Source organism: Salvelinus sp. IW2-2015, unplaced genomic scaffold (assembly GCF_002910315.2).
Source record: "Salvelinus sp. IW2-2015 unplaced genomic scaffold, ASM291031v2 Un_scaffold2900, whole genome shotgun sequence".
NCBI classification, from domain to species: Eukaryota; Metazoa; Chordata; class Actinopteri; order Salmoniformes; family Salmonidae; genus Salvelinus; species Salvelinus sp. IW2-2015.
Window position 1 is genome coordinate 44,211 of NW_019944198.1, and position 4,763 is coordinate 48,973.

Here is a 4,763-nt window from a genome sequence, read left to right on the forward strand (position 1 = left end):
AGGCAGCAGTATCCCTTTGATCAGAGACAAAAATAAAGTGTCAACAATTGAAGGGAAAGAGGTGATGGAGGAAGATAAACGTTATTGAAGGAAGAGTTGATGAAGGAATATAAACGGTTATTGAAGGGAAATAGTTGATGAAGGAATATAAACGGTTATTGAAGGGAAAGAGTTGATGAAGAAAGAGAACTAAACACAAGCCTCTGAAAATAGATGGAAACTTCACACTTATTGCTACCATGGTAACAGGAAGAAGAGTGTGTATGTGTGTGTGTGTGTGTCTGTGTGTCTGTGTCTGTGTGTCTGTGTGTGTGTGTGTGCTCACTCACTACGCTGTGTTTGCAAACTCAAATGGGAACAAGTGAATGGGTCAAAGTATATTCATAGTTTATTAATTCTTTTTTGTTTACGTCACAATCTCTATAACATTGGTCTCTCAAACTAACATGAATTGAAGAGGTTCTACTTCAACATGATTTGTTCACATTACCAACACAACTGGACCATGCCAGTCGATAAAAACATGAATAGTATTGTATTGAAGACAGATTATTTGGTGTATATACAGTATCTTCTGTAGTAATTGTTTGATTGCATGTCAGCGATATTGTTTATTAGAGGAGAGGCCTATATCATAGTGTCTGTGAGAGGAAGAGGCCTATATGATATTGTCTGTGAGAGGAGAGGCCTATATGATAGTGTCTTGAGAGGACAGGCCTATATGATATTGTCTGTGAGAGGAGAGGCCTATATGATAGTGTCTGGAGAGGACAGGCCTAATGATATTGCTGTGAGAGGAGGAGCCTTATATTATATTGTCTGTGAGAGGAGAGGCCTATATGATATTGTCTGTGAGAGGCCTATATGATATTGACTGTTTGAACTGTGAGAGAAGGCCTATATGATATTGTCTGTGAGAGGGGAGGCCTATATGATATTGTCTGTGAGAGGGGAGGCCTATATGATATTGTTTGGAGAGGGGAGGCCTAATGATATTGTCGTGTGAGAGGAGAGGCCTATATGATATTGTCTGTGAGAGGAGAGGACCTATATGATATTGCTGTTGAGGAAGGAGGAGGCCTATATGATTGACATGGTTAAATGTACGAGCAGTGGTAAGGGTTGTAAAAGTCCGGTCTCCTGTCCATAATGTCCAGATTTTCCAGAAATCCTGGTTGGAAGAATTCCGGAATCAGATGAGAATAAGCAGGAAATCTGGGAATCTTCCAGACGGATTTCTGGAAAACCTGGGAATTTTGGGAAAGTCACTGTAATTGTGCAACCCAAACCAGGAGTAATGTAATCCAATACCTAATGTAATCCAATACCTAATGTAATCCAATACCTAATGTAATCCAATACCTAATGTAATCCAATACCTAATATAATCCAATACCTAATGTAATCCAATACCTAATGTAATCCAATACCGTAGTTAGTTAATACGAGGCTCCGAAACATTGCATAGAAAAACTATTACAGATATGTTGCATGATTCTTGACACACATTTTGAGATAATTATTTGAGTATAAAGTGCTGGAACAAATAGAGTAAGGATCTATAACAGAGAGGATCTATAACAGAGAGGATCTATAACAGAGAGGATCTATAACATAGGATCTATAACAGAGAGGATCTATAACAGAGAGGATCTATAACAGAGAGGATCTATAACAGAGAGGATCTATAACAGAGAGGATCTATAACAGATAGGATCTATAACAGAGAGGATCTATAACAGAGAGGATCTATAACAGAGAGGATCTATAACAGAGAGGATCTATAACAGAGAGGATCTATAAAAGATAGGATCTATAACAGAGAGGATCTATAACAGAGAGGATCTATAACAGAGAGGATCTATAACAGAGATGATCTATATGAGGATACATATATTGTTCTGTTCATAGCTGAGCGTAGAGAGAGAAGGAAAGCAGGGGATGTGGTACGAGAGAGWGTGAGAGAGAGAGAGAGATGACGGGAGAGAGGGATGTGGTAGAGGGAAGGGGACAGAGGGAGATGGTAGAGGGAAGGGGACAGGGGACAGAGGGATGTGGTAGAGGGAAGGGGACAGAGGGAAGGGGACAGAGGAGAGGGAGCCAACGAATAGGGAGAAATAGCTCCTGTGACAGAGATACAAAGTGATGGAAAGGGAGATAGGGAAAAAAGACGGCAAAAAGAGAGGGACAAGTCTCCCCATAGATGACTGGTCCAAGCACAGGGCAGACTAAACACTTTTCTTCAGAAAGCGGTAGACATAATCCATGACATCACCGTTCCATATGACATCATCGATGACGTAATAAGGGTCTATATCCCACTGGCCAGACCGTCCCAAAGGACACTCTGTTATACCCCGTACGGGTCACTCCTGTTGAGCAGAGAGCAGCTGTCTTTGGGGGTGAATAGAGTGTCCTAGATCTGTGTGTCTGAATGTGTCACAAGCTTCCCTGAGTCTCCAAACATCAGTGATCCTCCAAGCCTTGACACAAACAGTACATATCCAAGCCTTGACACAAACAGTACATATCCAAGCCTTGTTTAGGTTTGCATCCCAATCCCAATGCAAGGAAAGCAAGGAAACCTGTTTAAATGTCTTGATTCCAAAACCTTTTGTTCTTCACATTGAAATTGTTTGACATTGGACTTGCTTGGTGACAGATCTGTTTCCTTTAAATATCCACTACTATCCAAACGCAGGATTATAACTCCTCACAGAAAGCTCACTCCGATTGTCACTCTCGCTATGCAGCAGTGACCCCATCGCTGCTGTCTCTTCCACTATTCCATCTCACTCCCATACCTAAGTCTCTCCTCCTCGCCAAACCCTTTAGACAAACCTGATGCAACCCCATCAGCACCTGACTCCTGATGGAGGAAACTCTCCCTCTCCTCCTCTTCCTCCTCCTCCTCCACCTCTTCCCTCTCTTTCCCTCTATTGGCCTCTTCCTCCTTCACTCCATCCTCCTCTTCCTCCTTCTCTCCATCCTCCAACAGTCCCTTGCCCTCCTCACGCCCTGCCTCCCCCTTCCGTTCCTCCCCATCCGATTCCCCTGTCTCCCCCATCTCCTCGGACACAGAGTATATATTCCCAACCCCAGTAGCTCCAGCTCCACCCCTCTGGCGTTTCTGGAACAGCCCAAAATCAGTGATGTCCCTGGGGAAGTCTTTCCTCTGACCCTGCTTGTCTCTGGAGCTTCCAGAGGAACCACCATCTGCGGGCAGGGGGGGCAGGCCGTTAGCCAGGCCCAGCCCGTTGAAGGCAAGTGCGTCTGGGAGCCGAGGAGAGGAGGCTGTGGCGCCGCCCTGCTGGATGATGGAGGCGGTTACGGTGAACAGTGTCTTCTTGTTCTTCAGCTGGCCAATGGGTGTGGGGGTGGTGGGGACTTTAAGGGACCGGTCGGCATAGGCTAGGCAGGATTGCCCTCCACCAACCCCAGCCCCGCCCGAACCACCCCCAACAACAACCCCCGGACCACCCAGACCAGGTTTACCTGTCTTCATCATCCCCATCACCTCGTAACGGAAACTAGAGATGTCCTGCTTCAGCTCCTAGAACAAAAGGGACAGGCAGAAAAGAGAGGTATTATATGAGAGAAAGCCAGGAAAAAAAACAACAAGATGTCTTGGTTCAGTTCCCATACAAGCAAAGAGAAGAGACCGTGTCCAGGTCAAAGCCACCTTAAAGTTCTCTTCAGTCAGCCCCTCCTCTGTTTTAGCGTCTCTGATCATGGCTGCTACATATCGCTTCACCAGGTTCCTCAACACCTCCTGGAACACAACAACAACAACAGCGACAGCAGTTAAACACGGAGGCTGCAGGGTAGGCTAGTGGTTAGAGCGTAGAGGAGGCAGGTAGGCTAGTGGTTAGAGTGTAGAGGAGGCAGGGTAGGCTAGTGGTTAGAGCCAGGTCAAAAGGCAATCACCTTAAAGTTCTCTTCAGTCAAGGCCTCCTCCTCTGTTTTAGCGTCTCTAGATCATGAGCTGCTACATATGGCTTCACCAGGTTCCTCACACTCCGGAAACACAACAACAACAACAACAGCATTAAACAGGAGGCTGCAGGGTAGGCTAGTGGTTAGAGCGTAGAGGAGGCAGGTAGCCTAGTGGTTAGAGTGTAGAGGAGGCAGGGTAGGCTAGTGGTTAGAGCGTTGGACTAGTAACCGGAAGGTTGCTGGATAGAATCCCCGAGCTGACAAGGTAAAGATTTCGTGCCGCATAGTGAACTGCCTCATACTCTGTCCCACATGCTAATTGCATATTATTATTACTATTGGATAGAAAACACTCTGAAGTTTATAAAACTATTTGAATGATGTTATAAAACAGAACTCAGTATGGCAGGCAAAAACCAGAAAAAAAATCCAAACAGGAAGTGAAAATTCTGAGAGTGTCGTTGTTAAAGTCATCGGCCTATTCAATTCCCGTGTAATGTATGGATCTGTTTGCACTTCATACGCCTTCCACTGAGGTATGTGCAAAGACGCCACTCTCGAGAATGTTTCACGCTTCCTGTTTGGCATTTTTTTTCTGGTTTTGCCTGCGATATGAGTTCTGTTTATACATCATTCAAATTTTAGTTTTATATACTTCAGAGGTGTTTTCGTATCCGGAAAGTAATAATAATATAGGCAATTAGCTTGTGTGGACAGGAGTAGGAGGCAGTTCACAAAAAAAACTGTATGGGGACGAAGATTATTTAGTGCCTGTCAGTCTCGGGGATTTCTATCAGCAACCTTCGGTTACTAAGTCCAACGCTCTA

The 4,763-nt window shown here is 44.7% G+C and overlaps 1 pseudogene; it reads right to left on the minus strand.

Annotated features, from left to right (window-relative positions):
• Positions 1-1,807: 1,807 nt before the first annotated feature.
• Positions 1,808-4,763, minus strand: part of LOC112074952 (uncharacterized) — a 56,849-nt pseudogene continuing 53,893 nt past the window's right edge.